Genomic DNA, 19,724 nt, shown 5'->3' on the forward strand with positions numbered 1-19,724 from the left:
GTGGATATGCTTGTAGGGGGTCAAAAAATGTCATGCTTTGTTTTTTGGCTGGGTGTTACAGGTTGAGTATCCCTTATCCAGAATTCTAAATCACACATTTTTGGTTTCCCTACTGAGATAGTGACACATATACATATATTATATATCTATATAATATATGGGAGGCGGTCAAGATCCCGCTGGATGGGATCCCGGCGGTGAAATACCGACGCCGGAATCCCGACCGGCACAATCCCGACATATTCTCCCTCCGTGGGTGTCCACGACACCCATAGAGGGAGAATATAATAGTGTGCTGAGTGTGGCGAGCGAAGCGAGCCTGCAAGGGGCTGCGCTCCGCTCGCCACACCTGTCGGGATTGTGTGGTCGGGATTCCGGCGTCGGGATTTTGACCGCCGGGATCCCGTCCAGCGGGATTTAGTACTGATCCCTAATATATCTATAAATACACATTGTGATTTACTATATTATGGCCCAAGGAGCAACATGTCTGTTTGATGAGGGACTTCTAGCACAAGCTGAGCAAGGGACAGTTTTGTTTACTGACGATGAGATTGAGAAGGTATTGTTTGATAGAGTGGACTTTGAGGCATTACCTGCAGAGACATCAGCTGATGTCTTCTACAGGTTGTTAAAGCTTAGACGACGTGAGGTTGACCTCCAGTTGCACGGTCAATTCCTGTCCGAATACCATCGTCGTAAATTAATTCCTCAGGGATTTAGGATTAACAACATCCCGACATTGGGTCGTAGTAATCCAGTGTTCTGCACCAAATGGTGCGGGATATTAAATAAATGTTCCCTTGATCTCCTTGTGCTGGTAGTCGAAGAAGCTAGCAATGAGCTCAAAAAGGTTAAAAGTGAGATAGAACAATTTGAGATTACGTCTATCCCTACCCTTAGGGAGGATAAGAATTCCAGTTGGCTTGATAGACTACAAACTCAAGTTGATTCCTATCGTAAGGAACTTACTTCCTTTAAAAGGAAGAAATTAACTACAGTGACAACAGACTATCAGACGCATACGGTATATCGTTGGTTACTTGGCAACAATAACCAATTTTCCACAGATAGACAAACACTTCCATATAGACAGCAGCTCTCTAGGGAACAGGGCTCTACTATCTCTACATCAGAGACTGATCTCTCAGATAGCAAAACTGGTGATCAACATTTTTTAGATTCAGGGGCCGATTCCAGGACCACACCCCCAGTGGGCACCGCAAGAGGCACCGCCCGCACACGAGGAGGGGCGGTTATAAAAAGACAGGGCCGCAGGAATCGGACTTGAGTTCTGTATTTAACCTTTCTTCTACGGTATTAGATCACGCTGAAATACGTCTATTAGCAGGGGGGTTTGTCCTTCGTACCATTCTTTCCACACAAACCATTTGAGGCAACTGTTGACCAGTATAGATTTGGTAGAAATTTACGCCTCAGAGAGTGCTTTGCGGGTAAAGATAGTACTAAACCTAAGACACAGTTTAAGAAGCACTCTAGGTTTGATCCCCCTTCGACTAATTCAAGTTTAAAAACCTTTCTTAGAATGGTTACTAAGGACACCCGTTCCATCAAACCACCCAGACTGTATGACAACCTACCCTCTGATGAACGACAAGCACTTAAAAAATTGCGCTCCAATCCGAATCTAGTGATTGGTCCAGCGGATAAGGGTGGAGCAGTTGTCGTACAGGACTGGGTGGATTATGATACAGAGATCAATCGTCAACTTGCAGATGAATTAACCTATAGGAGAGTTAGGAACAACCCTTTGACACAAGTTAAAAGTCAAATTAACGCTTGTCTCAAGAGGGGTCTAGACAATCAATGGATTGATGTAGATTTATTTGAATATATGACAGTTGAAAAACCCAGTTGCCCAATAATTTACACATTACCCAAAATACATAAAACCTTACATAGTCCGCCAGGACAGCCGATTATAGCGGCTGAAGGATCACTGCTGCAACCAATAGCACAGTTTATTGATTCTCTGCTACAACCGTATGTCATTAAAAGTTCGAGTTACATTCGTGACACTAGTGACCTATTGGAACACCTGAAATCATATCAGGATCTCCCTGAAAATATATTGCTTGCCACAATGGATGTACAATCTTTATACACCGTGATACCTCACTCTGAAGGCCTGGGGGCATTAAGAGAACTGATTTCTCTTGAACCAACTAAGGGAATACCAACTGAATATATACTTGAGTTAACTAATCTTGTGTTAGGACTCAACCACTTTCAGTATAAAAACGAGTATTATTTCCAGGTTTCAGGGACCGCAATGGGGTCTATCCTCGCACCCTCTTATGCTAATATGTATATGACGGTTTTCGAACAAAGACATATACTGGCAGAGTTTGGACAGAATATTAAAATTTACAAAAGGTTTATAGATGATATACTTGTGGTTTGGCTTGACACACGTGAGTCTTTCATCGCTATGATTGATCAGTTAAACAATTTAGACAGCCCGATTAAATTTACATTTGAGATTTCAGCTGAGTATGTCAACTTTTTGGACATTACCATTGGACACACTGGGGGGGCTTTTACTACCACTCTTTTTAGGAAACCCATGGATAGGAACACTACATTGTTAACTAGTAGTTTCCATCCCCCTGCCTTAAAAAATAATCTGCCGATCTCACAACTACTTCGAGTTATGAGAAATAATACCGATGACACTGTCAGAGAAGCCCAACTGAATGACATGATGCACAGATTTAGGCAGCGTGGCTATACTCCACGCACTTTTGGAAAATGTCTGCGTAAAGCACGTAACATTTATTTGCGCAAGGTTTCTAAGAACTGTAAGAACACCAACAGAATGATTTATACTACCAAATATGATAGTCATGCACTAGAAACTTTCAAGATTATACGCAAACATTGGCCCATTCTAGCGACAGACCCTACTTTGCCCTTTACCCACACTGGGCCACCTATGATGGCCTATGGACGTGGGGCCAATTTGAGACAGATACTCATGCGACCTACACTCACTCCTGATGAGCGAATGAGTACCTCCCGAATGATGAGTCTGAAACCTGGCTGCTTCTCATGTGGGAATTGTACCACGTGTAGGGCTATGAGAATTGGGAATAGCTTTACACACCCACATACGGGAAAAAATATAAAAATTATATACCATCTACATTGCAAATTAGACCATGTGATTTATTGTTTAATCTGTCCTTGCGGCCTGTACTATGTAGGACTCACATCTAGGTGTTTTAGAGACCGGATGGCAAATCACAGGACCACTATACGAGCTGCTATTCAAACTGGATCTTCTGACAAACCTGTAGCAAGACATTATCTAGAAAATAGGCACCGGGTAGCGAACCTTAAATGTATGCTTATTGATTGGATCCCCTCTCTACCTAAAGGGGGTGATAGGATATTGGCTTTAAAAAAGAAAGAAAGCTTTTGGATCAGTATGCTTGATACTGTTGCCCCGAGGGGCCTTAATGAATACAACACCATGAACATTTTCTTGTGATGTGTCCATGATATTTTCCTCCTTTCAGGCATGGACACATGATATTATTGTCCATGTGTGTTTTCTGATACAGATTATATCACTGTTTTAATTGTGTGTTTTCAATGTATTTATGTATTGTGTTGTAATTTGTTTATGTTGATTGTAAGTCTACACTCACGGGCCTGATTAGATACACCTATATATGTTTGTATACCTATATGTACCTTTAGCCTATGGGTGTGAGACTTTGACATATCAGCATCTGATGCATACTATGATTGAAAATATGTATATCTGTCTAGGATTCTGTGGACTGGTTATGTGAGTTATTCTTTATTCCCGCCTCGTGGGTCTTTACCCGTTTACGGTGTAAGGTCTGGGGGTGCTCCCAGTATAGTTTGTCTATGGTGAGATCTGTTTAGCCTATACCGCGGGGATTATATGTTGCTGTGGCATGCATCCTGCTGGTTATTTTCCCTGTATCGCGGTATAGACCCGCGGTGCGGCGTTGCTAAGCAACGACCGCAATGACTGTTGGGTCCTTCCGGCTGGTGGAACGCACCCGGTGCATGACTTCCGGGTAATGGAACGCACGCCGCTCGGACGAGCGGCGGTGTTAAGCTCCCCTTCACAGGTTCTGTTAAGTATTATATATGATCTGGCGGTACTAATGTGGGCCCTGCGGATATGAATATTCATTGGGGACTTAGTATATTCCTCTCTTTAATATGGGAATAGGGTGATTTACCAGTGTGCCTGGGCTGATTGCACTTCCGGTTTTGTACTCATATAAGGCATGCAGTGCTCTTTAGGAAAAACACAGTCACACTGAATGGACGTCCATCTTTTGCCTCCAGTGGTGGGAGTTACTATTGCCCTCTCCTGATGAATATAGTTTTGATTGTTTGGCTTGATATCAGGTTTGGTTTATCTTTGCGATGTTTTTTTATGATGCATTACTCATATTACAGAGGGTTTATTGACTGATGTGTCCCTGTATGGATAATTGCCCAGGAGTTATGTGTGAAGTAAGTAGAATTCTTTATTAAACTTGATCTTGATGAACTCAGGTGTTACCTAGTATCACACCTGACTTTCATTATGTTGGGAACTTGTAATATATATTTGTTGTCCCCCTAATAGGGCTCATATGCCGACTTGGCCGTCTATTTTTTCACAGTGTTGTACTGTTGAGTTATTTCATCCTAGTAAGTATGTTACCAGTACCCTTTTGGTGATTGGTCCTTGTTGGGTTACTTTTCTTCACCTTACCTGGTATCCAAGATATATACTTATATGCTTGGTAGTATTATTCTTGGCACTTTCTTTATTTTGCATATTGCACTTTAGTGGTGAATTTCTGATTGGGCCCGTGAGACTGATTGTATTTATTTATTTCATGTATCTGTTATTTGGACAGGTTATGACTTTTTTGCAATACGAAAATATGTATGGCTTGTCTTGATAAAGGCTCTGCTTGTTGAGCCGAAACGTCGACCCAATAAAGCCGATTATGATTTAAGAAAATACGATTGGATTTGATTTGTGAAGGAGAGTGCCCCCCAGGAAACTGGAACTACGACTATATGTGTGGATCCACCGTGATTGTGTGGACTCTACTGGGTGCACACCGCAGTTGACCACACACGGATGTGAGTGCAGGACTCCCTTGGATATAAATACACATAATATATAATACTAGGTGATTCATCGCACCCTACGGGCGCTCTTCAAGCCGTCGTAGGTGGCTACGCCCCCTTAACCATTGCACGCCATTGTGGAGTGCAATATTTGTATTATATGGAGTATTACCTCCAATCATAACTGTGTGCGTGGTTAAATATTGCACGAACAAAGGGTGTGTGATGGTTAAGGGGTCGTAGCCCCTTGTAATGGTGTGAACAGTGCACGCAGTGCCTGATGAATCACCTAGGAGGTGCTGTAGTTGGGGGAGTGGCGGGTGTGGGGAAAATGCGGATGGGGGAGGGGGTCTGGGGTACCGTGGGTGGGGAAGGGGTGGTTACTGGGTTGCCGCAGGTGGAGGAGGGGCTGGTGCAGTGGTGCCGCAGACAGAGGAGGGGGTCCGTGGGTGCCGTGGTGGGGGTCCGGAGCCACCACAGTTAGGGGAGGGGCTGGTGCAGTGGTGCCACAGGTGGGTGAGAGGCGGGTCCAGTGGCTAGTCTTGGAGCTGATTCCTGGAGATCCACCCCCCCCTAATTCCAAACACAACCCCCCCCCCAATCCCAACCCCCCCCCCCCCCCCGTCCCCCTTACGGCACCAAGCAATGTTCATGTAAATAAAATGATGTACCATATTTATAAATTATTTTACATACAAACAGTCTAAATGAAACAGTGTATCTATATAAATAGGAATATAATAGTCGCCTCTTGGATAAATTGCAGGGATTTGGTGCCTTAAAACTAGAGATGAGCGCCGGAAATTTTTCGGGTTTTGTGTTTTGGTTTTGGGTTCGGTTCCGCGGCCGTGTTTTGGGTTCGAACGCGTTTTGGCAAAACCTCACCGAATTTTTTTTGTCGGATTCGGGTGTGTTTTGGATTCGGGTGTTTTTTTTTTTAAAAACACTAAAAAACAGCTTAAATCATAGAATTTGGGGGTCATTTTGATCCCAAAGTATTATTAACCTCAAAAACCATAATTTACACTCATTTTCAGTCTATTCTGAATACCTCACACCTCACAATATTATTTTTAGTCCTAAAATTTGCACCTAGGTCGCTGGATGACTAAGCTGGGCGACCCTAGTGGCCGACACAAACACCGGGCCCATCTAGGAGTGGCACTGCAGTGTCACGCAGGATGTCCCTTCCAAAAAACCCTCCCCAAACAGCACATGACGCAAAGAAAAAAAGAGGCGCAATGAGGTAGCTGACTGTGTGAGTAAGATAAGCGACCCTAGTGGCCGACACAAACACCGGGCCCATCTAGGAGTGGCACTGCAGTGTCACGCAGGATGTCCCTTCCAAAAAACCCTCCCCAAACAGCACATGACGCAAAGAAAAAAAGAGGCGCAATGAGGTAGCTGACTGTGTGAGTAAGATAAGCGACCCTAGTGGCCGACACAAACACCGGGCCCATCTAGGAGTGGCACTGCAGTGTCACGCAGGATGTCCCTTCCAAAAAACCCTCCCCAAACAGCACATGACGCAAAGAAAAAAAGAGGCGCAATGAGGTAGCTGACTGTGTGAGTAAGATAAGCGACCCTAGTGGCCGACACAAACACCGGGCCCATCTAGGAGTGGCACTGCAGTGTCACGCAGGATGTCCCTTCCAAAAAACCCTCCCCAAACAGCACATGACGCAAAGAAAAAAAGAGGCGCAATGAGGTAGCTGACTGTGTGAGTAAGATAAGCGACCCTAGTGGCCGACACAAACACCGGGCCCATCTAGGAGTGGCACTGCAGTGTCACGCAGGATGTCCCTTCCAAAAAACCCTCCCCAAACAGCACATGACGCAAAGAAAAATTAAAGAAAAAAGAGGTGCAAGATGGAATTGTCCTTGGGCCCTCCCACCCACTCTTATGTTGTATAAACAGGACATGCACACTTTAACCAACCCATCATTTCAGTGACAGGGTCTGCCACACGACTGTGACTGATATGACGGGTTGGTTTGGACCCCCACCAAAAAAGAAGCAATTAATCTCTCCTTGCACAAACTGGCTCTACAGAGGCAAGATGTCCACCTCATCATCATCCTCCGATATATCACCGTGTACATCCCCCTCCTCACAGATTATCAATTCGTCCCCACTGGAATCCACCATCTCAGCTCCCTGTGTACTTTGTGGAGGCAATTGCTGCTGGTCAATGTCTCCGCGGAGGAATTGATTATAATTCATTTTAATGAACATCATCTTCTCCACATTTTCTGGATGTAACCTCGTACGCCGATTGCTGACAAGGTGAGCGGCGGCACTAAACACTCTTTCGGAGTACACACTTGTGGGAGGGCAACTTAGGTAGAATAAAGCCAGTTTGTGCAAGGGCCTCCAAATTGCCTCTTTTTCCTGCCAGTATAAGTACGGACTGTGTGACGTGCCTACTTGGATGCGGTCACTCATATAATCCTCCACCATTCTTTCAATGGTGAGAGAATCATATGCAGTGACAGTAGACGACATGTCCGTAATTGTTGTCAGGTCCTTCAGTCCGGACCAGATGTCAGCATCAGCAGTCGCTCCAGACTGCCCTGCATCACCGCCAGCGGGTGGGCTCGGAATTCTGAGCCTTTTCCTCGCACCCCCAGTTGCGGGAGAATGTGAAGGAGGAGATGTTGACAGGTCGCGTTCCGCTTGACTTGACAATTTTCTCACCAGCAGGTCTTTCAACCCCAGCAGACTTGTGTCTGCCGGAAAGAGAGATCCAAGGTAGGTTTTAAATCTAGGATCGAGCACGGTGGCCAAAATGTAGTGCTCTGATTTCAACAGATTGACCACCCGTGAATCCTGGTTAAGCGAATTAAGGGCTCCATCCATAAGTCCCACATGCCTAGCGGAATCGCTCCGTGTTAGCTCCTCCTTCAATGTCTCCAGCTTCTTCTGCAAAAGCCTGATGAGGGGAATGACCTGACTCAGGCTGGCAGTGTCTGAACTGACTTCACGTGTGGCAAGTTCAAAGGGCATCAGAACCTTGCACAACGTTGAAATCATTCTCCACTGCGCTTGAGACAGGTGCATTCCACCTCCTATATCGTGGTCAGATGTATAGGCTTGAATGGCCTTTTGCTGCTCCTCCAACCTCTGAAGCATATAGAGGGTTGAATTCCACCTCGTTACCACTTCTTGCTTCAGATGATGGCAGGGCAGGTTCAGGCGTTTTTGGTGTTGCTCCAGTCTTCTGTACGTGGTGCCTGTACGCCGAAAGTGTCCCGCAATTCTTCTGGCCACCGACAGCATCTCTTGCACGCCCCTGTCGTTTTTAAAAAAATTCTGCACCACCAAATTCAAGGTATGTGCAAAACATGGGACGTGCTGGAATTTGCCCATATTTAATGCACACACAATATTGCTGGCGTTGTCCGATGCCACAAATCCACAGGAGAGTCCAATTGGGGTAAGCCATTCCGCGATGATCTTCCTCAGTTGCCGTAAGAGGTTTTCAGCTGTGTGCGTATTCTGGAAACCGGTGATACAAAGCGTAGCCTGCCTAGGAAAGAGTTGGCGTTTGCGAGATCCTGCTACTGGTGCCGCTGCTGCTGTTCTTGCGGCGGGAGTCCATACATCTACCCAGTGGGCTGTCACAGTCATATAGTCCTGACCCTGCCCTGCTCCACTTGTCCACATGTCCGTGGTTAAGTGGACATTGGGTACAGCTGCATTTTTTAGGACACTGGTGACTCTTTTTCTGAGGTCTGTGTACATTTTCGGTATCGCCTGCCTAGAGAAATGGAACCTAGATGGTATTTGGTACCGGGGACACAGTACCTCCAACAAGTCTCTAGTTGGCTCTGCAGTAATGATGGATACCGGAACCACGTTTCTCACCACCCAGGATGCCAAGGCCTCAGTTATCCGCTTTGCAGTAGGATGACTGCTGTGATATTTCATCTTCCTCGCAAAGGACTGTTGAACAGTCAATTGCTTACTGGAAGTAGTACAAGTGGGCTTACGACTTCCCCTCTGGGATGACCATCGACTCCCAGCAGCAACAACAGCAGCGCCAGCAGCAGTAGGCGTTACACGCAAGGATGCATCGGAGGAATCCCAGGCAGGAGAGGAATCGTCAGAATTGCCAGCGACATGGCCTGCAGGACTATTGGCATTCCTGGGGAAGGAGGAAATTGACACTGAGGGAGTTGGTGGGGTGGTTTGCAGGAGCTTGGTTACAAGAGGAAGGGATTTACTGGTCAGTGGACTGCTTCCGCTGTCACCCAAAGTTTTTGAACTTGTCACTGACTTATTATGAATGCGCTGCAGGTGACGTATAAGGGAGGATGTTCCGAGGTGGTTAACGTCCTTACCCCTACTTATTACAGCTTGACAAAGGCAACACACGGCTTGACACCTGTTGTCCGCATTTCTGGTGAAATACCTCCACACCGAAGAGCTGATTTTTTTGGTATTTTCACCTGGCATGTCAACGGCCATATTCCTCCCACGGACAACAGGTGTCTCCCCGGGTGCCTGACTTAAACAAACCACCTCACCATCAGAATCCTCCTGGTCAATTTCCTCCCCAGCGCCAGCAACACCCATATCCTCCTCATCCTGGTGTACTTCAACACTGACATCTTCAATCTGACTATCAGGAACTGGACTGCGGGTGCTCCTTCCAGCACTTGCAGGGGGCGTGCAAATGGTGGAAGGCGCATGCTCTTCACGTCCAGTGTTGGGAAGGTCAGGCATCGCAACCGACACAATTGGACTCTCCTTGTGGATTTGGGATTTCGAAGAATGCACAGTTCTTTGCTGTGCTGCTTTTGCCAGCTTGAGTCTTTTCATTTTTCTAGCGAGAGGCTGAGTGCTTCCATCCTCATGTGAAGCTGAACCACTAGCCATGAACATAGGCCAGGGCCTCAGCCGTTCCTTGCCACTCCGTGTCGTAAATGGCATATTGGCAAGTTTACGCTTCTCCTCCGACAATTTTATTTTAGGTTTTGGAGTCCTTTTTTTTCTGATATTTGGTGTTTTGGATTTGACATGCTCTGTACTATGACATTGGGCATCGGCCTTGGCAGACGACGTTGCTGGCATTTCATCGTCTCGGCCATGACTAGTAGAGATGAGCGGGTTCGGTTCCTCGGAATCCGAACCCGCCCGAACTTCAGCTTTTTTTACACGGATCCGAGCGACTCGGATCTTCCCGCCTTGCTCGGTTAACCCGAGCGCGCCCGAACGTCATCATGACGCTGTCGGATTCTCGCGAGGCTCGGATTCTATCGCGAGACTCGGATTCTATATAAGGAGCCGCGCGTCGCCGCCATTTTCACACGTGCATTGAGATTGATAGGGAGAGGACGTGGCTGGCGTCCTCTCCATTTAGATTATAAGAGAGAGAGATTTACTGGAGCTTAGGACTAGGAGGAGTACTGTAGAAGTGTAGAGAGTGCAGAGAGTTTACTAGTGAGTGACCACCAGACAGTGCAGTTTATTTAATATATCCGTTCTCTGCCTGAAAAAAGCGATACACACAGTGACTCAGTCACATACCATATCTGTGTGCACTGCTCAGGCTCAGCCCAGTGTGCTGCATCATCTATATATATTATATATCTGTCTGACTGCTCAGCTCACACAGCTTATAATTGTGGGGGAGACTGGGGAGCACTGCAGTGCCAGTTATAGGTTATAGCAGGAGCCAGGAGTACATAATATTATATAGTGAGTGACCACCAGACAGTGCAGTTTATTTAATATATCCGTTCTCTGCCTGAAAAAAGCGATACACACAGTGACTCAGTCACATACCATATCTGTGTGCACTGCTCAGGCTCAGCCCAGTGTGCTGCATCATCTATATATATTATATATCTGTCTGACTGCTCAGCTCACACAGCTTATAATTGTGGGGGAGACTGGGGAGCACTGCAGTGCCAGTTATAGGTTATAGCAGGAGCCAGGAGTACATAATATTATATTAAAATTAAACAGTGCACACTTTTGCTGCAGGAGTGCCACTGCCAGTGTGACTGACCAGTGACCTGACCACACTGACCACCAGTATAGTTAGTAGTATACTTATATTGTGATTGCCTGAAAAAGTTAAACACTCGTCGTGTGACTTCACTTGTGTGTTGGTTTTTTTTTTATTCTATAAAAATAAAACTCATTCTGCTGACAGACAGTGTCCAGCAGGTCCGTCATTATATAATATATAATATATACCTGTCCGGCTGCAGTAGTGATATATATATATTTTTTATATCATTTATCATCCAGTCGCAGCAGACACAGTACGGTAGTTCACGGCTGTGGCTACCTCTGTGTCTGCACTCGGCAGGCAGTCCGTCCATAATTGTATACCACCTAACCGTGGTTTTTTTTTCTTCTTTATACATACATACTACTACGACATCTCTTTATCAACCAGTCTATATTAGCAGCAGACACAGTACAGTACGGTAGTTCACGACTGTGGCTACCTCTGTGTCTGCACTCGGCAGGCAGTCCGTCCATAATTGTATACCACCTAACCGTGGTTTTTTTTTCTTTCTTCTTTATACATACATAGTTACATAGACATCTCTTTATCAACCAGTCTATATTAGCAGCAGACACAGTACAGTACGGTAGTTCACGGCTGTGGCTACCTCTGTGTCTGCACTCGGCAGGCAGTCCGTCCATAATTGTATACCACCTAACCGTGGTTTTTTTTTCTTTCTTCTTTATACATACATAGTTACATAGACATCTCTTTATCAACCAGTCTATATTAGCAGCAGACACAGTACAGTACGGTAGTTCACGGCTGTGGCTACCTCTGTGTCTACACTCGGCAGGCAGTCCGTCCATAATTGTATACCACCTAACCGTGGTTTTTTTTTCTTTCTTCTTTATACATACATAGTTACATAGACATCTCTTTATCAACCAGTCTATATTAGCAGCAGACACAGTACAGTACGGTAGTTCACGGCTGTGGCTACCTCTGTGTCTGCACTCGGCAGGCAGTCCGTCCATAATTGTATACCACCTAACCGTGGTTTTTTTTTCTTTCTTCTTTATACATACATAGTTACATAGACATCTCTTTATCAACCAGTCTATATTAGCAGCAGACACAGTACAGTACGGTAGTTCACGGCTGTGGCTACCTCTGTGTCTGCACTCGGCAGGCAGTCCGTCCATAATTGTATACCACCTAACCGTGGTTTTTTTTTCTTTCTTCTTTATACATACATAGTTACATAGACATCTCTTTATCAACCAGTCTATATTAGCAGCAGACACAGTACAGTACGGTAGTTCACGGCTGTGGCTACCTCTGTGTCTGCACTCGGCAGGCAGTCCGTCCATAATTGTATACCACCTAACCGTGGTTTTTTTTTCTTTCTTCTTTATACATACATAGTTACATAGACATCTCTTTATCAACCAGTCTATATTAGCAGCAGACACAGTACAGTACGGTAGTTCACGGCTGTGGCTACCTCTGTGTCTGCACTCGGCAGGCAGTCAGTCCATAATTGTATACCACCTAACCGTGGTTTTTTTTTCTTTCTTCTTTATACATACATACTACTACGACATCTCTTTATCAACCAGTCTATATTATTAGCAGCAGACACAGTACAGTACGGTAGTTCACGGCTGTGGCTACCTCTGTGTCTGCACTCGGCAGGCAGTCCGTCCATAATTGTATACCACCTAACCGTGGTTTTTTTTTCTTTCTTCTTTATACATACATAGTTACATAGACATCTCTTTATCAACCAGTCTATATTAGCAGCAGACACAGTACAGTACGGTAGTTCACGGCTGTGGCTACCTCTGTGTCTGCACTCGGCAGGCAGTCCATAATTGTATACTAGTATCCATCTCCATTGTTTACCTGAGGTGCCTTTTAGTTGTGCCTATTAAAATATGGAGAACAAAAATGTTGAGGTTCCAAAATTAGGGAAAGATCAAGATCCACTTCCACCTCGTGCTGAAGCTGCTGCCACTAGTCATGGCCGAGACGATGAAATGCCAGCAACGTCGTCTGCCAAGGCCGATGCCCAATGTCATAGTACAGAGCATGTCAAATCCAAAACACCAAATATCAGAAAAAAAAGGACTCCAAAACCTAAAATAAAATTGTCGGAGGAGAAGCGTAAACTTGCCAATATGCCATTTACGACACGGAGTGGCAAGGAACGGCTGAGGCCCTGGCCTATGTTCATGGCTAGTGGTTCAGCTTCACATGAGGATGGAAGCACTCAGCCTCTCGCTAGAAAAATTAAAAGACTCAAGCTGGCAAAAGCAGCACAGCAAAGAACTGTGCATTCTTCGAAATCCCAAATCCACAAGGAGAGTCCAATTGTGTCGGTTGCGATGCCTGACCTTCCCAACACTGGACGTGAAGAGCATGCGCCTTCCACCATTTGCACGCCCCCTGCAAGTGCTGGAAGGAGCACCCGCAGTCCAGTTCCTGATAGTCAGATTGAAGATGTCAGTGTTGAAGTACACCAGGATGAGGAGGATATGGGTGTTGCTGGCGCTGGGGAGGAAATTGACCAGGAGGATTCTGATGGTGAGGTGGTTTGTTTAAGTCAGGCACCCGGGGAGACACCTGTTGTCCGTGGGAGGAATATGGCCGTTGACATGCCAGGTGAAAATACCAAAAAAATCAGCTCTTCGGTGTGGAGGTATTTCACCAGAAATGCGGACAACAGGTGTCAAGCCGTGTGTTCCCTTTGTCAAGCTGTAATAAGTAGGGGTAAGGACGTTAACCACCTCGGAACATCCTCCCTTATACGTCACCTGCAGCGCATTCATAATAAGTCAGTGACAAGTTCAAAAACTTTGGGTGACAGCGGAAGCAGTCCACTGACCAGTAAATCCCTTCCTCTTGTAACCAAGCTCACGCAAACCACCCCACCAACTCCCTCAGTGTCAATTTCCTCCTTCCCCAGGAATGCCAATAGTCCTGCAGGCCATGTCACTGGCAATTCTGACGAGTCCTCTCCTGCCTGGGATTCCTCCGATGCATCCTTGCGTGTAACGCCTACTGCTGCTGGCGCTGCTGTTGTTGCCGCTGGGAGTCGATGGTCATCCCAGAGGGGAAGTCGTAAGCCCACTTGTACTACTTCCAGTAAGCAATTGACTGTTCAACAGTCCTTTGCGAGGAAGATGAAATATCACAGCAGTCATCCTACTGCAAAGCGGATAACTGAGGCCTTGGCATCCTGGGTGGTGAGAAACGTGGTTCCGGTATCCATCATTACTGCAGAGCCAACTAGAGACTTGTTGGAGGTACTGTGTCCCCGGTACCAAATACCATCTAGGTTCCATTTCTCTAGGCAGGCGATACCGAAAATGTACACAGACCTCAGAAAAAGAGTCACCAGTGTCCTAAAAAATGCAGCTGTACCCAATGTCCACTTAACCACGGACATGTGGACAAGTGGAGCAGGGCAGGGTCAGGACTATATGACTGTGACAGCCCACTGGGTAGATGTATGGACTCCCGCCGCAAGAACAGCAGCGGCGGCACCAGTAGCAGCATCTCGCAAACGCCAACTCTTTCCTAGGCAGGCTACGCTTTGTATCACCGGTTTCCAGAATACGCACACAGCTGAAAACCTCTTACGGCAACTGAGGAAGATCATCGCGGAATGGCTTACCCCAATTGGACTCTCCTGTGGATTTGTGGCATCGGACAACGCCAGCAATATTGTGTGTGCATTAAATATGGGCAAATTCCAGCACGTCCCATGTTTTGCACATACCTTGAATTTGGTGGTGCAGAATTTTTTAAAAAACGACAGGGGCGTGCAAGAGATGCTGTCGGTGGCCAGAAGAATTGCGGGACACTTTCGGCGTACAGGCACCACGTACAGAAGACTGGAGCACCACCAAAAACTACTGAACCTGCCCTGCCATCATCTGAAGCAAGAAGTGGTAACGAGGTGGAATTCAACCCTCTATATGCTTCAGAGGTTGGAGGAGCAGCAAAAGGCCATTCAAGCCTATACAATTGAGCACGATATAGTAGGTGGAATGCACCTGTCTCAAGCGCAGTGGAGAATGATTTCAACGTTGTGCAAGGTTCTGATGCCCTTTGAACTTGCCACACGTGAAGTCAGTTCAGACACTGCCAGCCTGAGTCAGGTCATTCCCCTCATCAGGCTTTTGCAGAAGAAGCTGGAGACATTGAAGGAGGAGCTAACACGGAGCGATTCCGCTAGGCATGTGGGACTTGTGGATGGAGCCCTTAATTCGCTTAACAAGGATTCACGGGTGGTCAATCTGTTGAAATCAGAGCACTACATTTTGGCCACCGTGCTCGATCCTAGATTTAAAGCCTACCTTGGATCTCTCTTTCCGGCAGACACAAGTCTGCTGGGGTTGAAACACCTGCTGGTGACAAAATTGTCAAGTCAAGCGGAACGCGACCTGTCAACATCTCCTCCTTCACATTCTCCCGCAACTGGGGGTGCGAGGAAAAGGCTCAGAATTCCGAGCCCACCCGCTGGCGGTGATGCAGGGCAGTCTGGAGCGACTGCTGATGCTGACATCTGGTCCGGACTGAAGGACCTGACAACGATTACGGACATGTCGTCTACTGTCACTGCATATGATTCTCTCAACATTGATAGAATGGTGGAGGATTATATGAGTGACCGCATCCAAGTAGGCACGTCACACAGTCCGTACTTATACTGGCAGGAAAAAGAGGCAATTTGGAGGCCCTTGCACAAACTGGCTTTATTCTACCTAAGTTGCCCTCCCACAAGTGTGTACTCCGAAAGAGTGTTTAGTGCCGCCGCTCACCTTGTCAGCAATCGGCGTACGAGGTTACATCCAGAAAATGTGGAGAAGATGATGTTCATTAAAATGAATTATAATCAATTCCTCCGCGGAGACATTGACCAGCAGCAATTGCCTCCACAAAGTACACAGGGAGCTGAGATGGTGGATTCCAGTGGGGACGAATTGATAATCTGTGAGGAGGGGGATGTACACGGTGATATATCGGAGGGTGATGATGAGGTGGACATCTTGCCTCTGTAGAGCCAGTTTGTGCAAGGAGAGATTAATTGCTTCTTTTTTGGGGGGGGTCCAAACCAACCCGTCATATCAGTCACAGTCGTGTGGCAGACCCTGTCACTGAAATGATGGGTTGGTTAAAGTGTGCATGTCCTGTTTTGTTTATACAACATAAGGGTGGGTGGGAGGGCCCAAGGACAATTCCATCTTGCACCTCTTTTTTCTTTTCTTTTTCTTTGCATCATGTGCTGATTGGGGAGGGTTTTTTGGAAGGGACATCCTGCGTGACACTGCAGTGCCACTCCTAAATGGGCCCGGTGTTTGTGTCGGCCACTAGGGTCGCTAATCTTACTCACACAGTCAGCTACCTCATTGCGCCTCTTTTTTTCTTTGCGTCATGTGCTGTTTGGGGAGGGTTTTTTGGAAGGGACATCCTGCGTGACACTGCAGTGCCACTCCTAGATGGGCCCGGTGTTTGTGTCGGCCACTAGGGTCGCTAATCTTACTCACACAGCTACCTCATTGCGCCTCTTTTTTTCTTTGCGTCATGTGCTGTTTGGGGAGGGTTTTTTGGAAGGGACATCCTGCGTGACACTGCAGTGCCACTCCTAGATGGGCCCGGTGTTTGTGTCGGCCACTAGGGTCGCTAATCTTACTCACACAGCTACCTCATTGCGCCTCTTTTTTTCTTTGCGTCATGTGCTGTTTGGGGAGGGTTTTTTGGAAGGGCCATCCTGCGTGACACTGCAGTGCCACTCCTAGATGGGCCCGGTGTTTGTGTCGGCCACTAGGGTCGCTAATCTTACTCACACAGCTACCTCATTGCGCCTCTTTTTTTCTTTGCGTCATGTGCTGTTTGGGGAGGGTTTTTTGGAAGGGACATCCTGCGTGACACTGCAGTGCCACTCCTAGATGGGCCCGGTGTTTGTGTCGGCCACTAGGGTCGCTTATCTTACTCACACAGCGACCTCGGTGCAAATTTTAGGACTAAAAATAATATTGTGAGGTGTGAGGTATTCAGAATAGACTGAAAATGAGTGTAAATTATGGTTTTTGAGGTTAATAATACTTTGGGATCAAAATGACCCCCAAATTCTATGATTTAAGCTGTTTTTTAGTGTTTTTTGAAAAAAACACCCGAATCCAAAACACACCCGAATCCGACAAAAAAAATTCGGTGAGGTTTTGCCAAAACGCGTTCGAACCCAAAACACGGCCGCGGAACCGAACCCAAAACCAAAACACAAAACCCGAAAAATTTCAGGCGCTCATCTCTAATGACTAGTGGCAGCAGCTTCAGCACGAGGTGGAAGTGGATCTTGATCTTTCCCTAATTTTGGAACCTCAACATTTTTGTTCTCCATATTTTAATAGGCACAACTAAAAGGCACCTCAGGTAAACAATGGAGATGGATGGATACTAGTACTAGCTAATAATACTAGTACTAATACTAGCTAATAATAATAGTACTAGCTAATAATACTAGCTAGATACTAGCTGCTAATATAGACTGGTTGATAATGAGATGTAGTATGTATAAAGAAGAAAGAAAAAAAAAACCACGGGTAGGTGGTATACAATTATGGATGGACTGCCGAGTGCCGACACAGAGGTAGCTACAGCCGTGAACTACTGTACTGTGTCTGCTGCTAGTATAGACTGGATGATAAATAATGATATAAAAAATATATCACTACTGCAGCCGGACAGGTATATAATATTATATAATGACGGACCTGCTGGACACTGTCTGTCAGCAGAATGAGTTTTTTATAGAAGAAAAAAACACCACACAAGTCACACGAGTCCACGACGAGTGTACTTTTTCAGGCAGACAATCAATAAATATAGTACTATAGTACTGGTGGTCAGTGTGGTCAGGTCACTGGTCACAGTGGTCAGTCACACTGGCAGTGGCACTAGTCTCTCTCTGGCAGCAAAAGTGTGCACTGTTTAATATGTACTCCTGGCTCCTGCTATAACCTATAACTGCTCCCCAGTCTCCCCCACAATTAAGCTGTGTGAGCACAGCCAGATATTAATGACGGACCTGCTGGACACTGTCTGTCAGCAGAATGAGTTTTTTAAAGAAGAAAAAAACACCACACAAGTCACACGACTCCACGACGAGTGTACTTTTTCAGGCAGACAATCAATAAATATAGTACTATAGTACTGGTGGTCAGTGTGGTCAGGTCACTGGTCACAGTGGTCAGTCACACTGGCAGTGGCACTAGTCTCTCTCTGGCAGCAAAAGTGTGCACTGTTTAATATGTACTCCTGGCTCCTGCTATAACCTATAACTGCTCCCCAGTCTCCCCCACAATTAAGCTGTGTGAGCACAGTCAGATATTAATGACGGACCTGCTGGACACTGTCTGTCAGCAGAATGAGTTTTTTAAAGAAGAAAAAAACACCACACAAGTCACACGAGTCCACGACGAGTGTACTTTTTCAGGCAGACAATCAATAAATATAGTACTATAGTACTGGTGGTCAGTGTGGTCAGGTCACTGGTCACAGTGGTCAGTCACACTGGCAGTGGCACTAGTCTCTCTCTGGCAGCAAAAGTGTGCACTGTTTAATATGTACTCCTGGCTCCTGCTATAACCTATAACTGCTCCCCAGTCTCCCCCACAATTAAGCTGTGTGAGCACAGTCAGATATTAATGACGGACCTGCTGGACACTGTCTGTCAGCAGAATGAGTTTTTTAAAGAAGAAAAAAACACCACACAAGTCACACGAGTCCACGACGAGTGTACTTTTTCAGGCAGACAATCAATAAATATAGTACTATAGTACTGGTGGTCAGTGTGGTCAGGTCACTGGTCACAGTGGTCAGTCACACTGGCAGTGGCACTAGTCTCTCTCTGGCAGCAAAAGTGTGCACTGTTTAATATGTACTCCTGGCTCCTGCTATAACCTATAACTGCTCCCCAGTCTCCCCCACAATTAAGCTGTGTGAGCACAGTCAGATATTAATGACGGACCTGCTGGACACTGTCTGTCAGCAGAATGAGTTTTTTAAAGAAGAAAAACACACCACACAAGTCACACGAGTCCACGACGAGTGTACTTTTTCAGGCAGACAATCAATAAATATAGTACTATAGTACTGGTGGTCAGTGTGGTCAGGTCACTGGTCACAGTGGTCAGTCACACTGGCAGTGGCACTAGTCTCTCTCTGGCAGCAAAAGTGTGCACTGTTTAATATGTACTCCTGGCTCCTGCTATAACCTATAACTGCTCCCCAGTCTCCCCCACAATTAAGCTGTGTGAGCACAGTCAGATATTAATGACGGACCTGCTGGACACTGTCTGTCAGCAGAATGAGTTTTTTAAAGAAGAAAAAAACACCACACAAGTCACACGAGTCCACGACGAGTGTACTTTTTCAGGCAGACAATCAATAAATATAGTACTATAGTACTGGTGGTCAGTGTGGTCAGGTCACTGGTCACAGTGGTCAGTCACACTGGCAGTGGCACTAGTCTCTCTCTGGCAGCAAAAGTGTGCACTGTTTAATATGTACTCCTGGCTCCTGCTATAACCTATAACTGCTCCCCAGTCT

At 46.1% G+C, this 19,724-nt stretch overlaps 1 protein-coding gene across 5 annotated transcripts in view; it reads left to right on the top strand.

Moving 5' to 3' along the window:
• Positions 1–19,724, top strand: part of ADCYAP1R1 (ADCYAP receptor type I) — a 483,354-nt gene that overhangs the window by 217,380 nt on the left and 246,250 nt on the right. The gene's annotated exons all lie outside the window — the stretch shown is intronic.

This window comes from Pseudophryne corroboree, chromosome 5 (assembly GCF_028390025.1).
Source record: "Pseudophryne corroboree isolate aPseCor3 chromosome 5, aPseCor3.hap2, whole genome shotgun sequence".
Lineage (NCBI taxonomy): Eukaryota > Metazoa > Chordata > Amphibia > Anura > Myobatrachidae > Pseudophryne > Pseudophryne corroboree.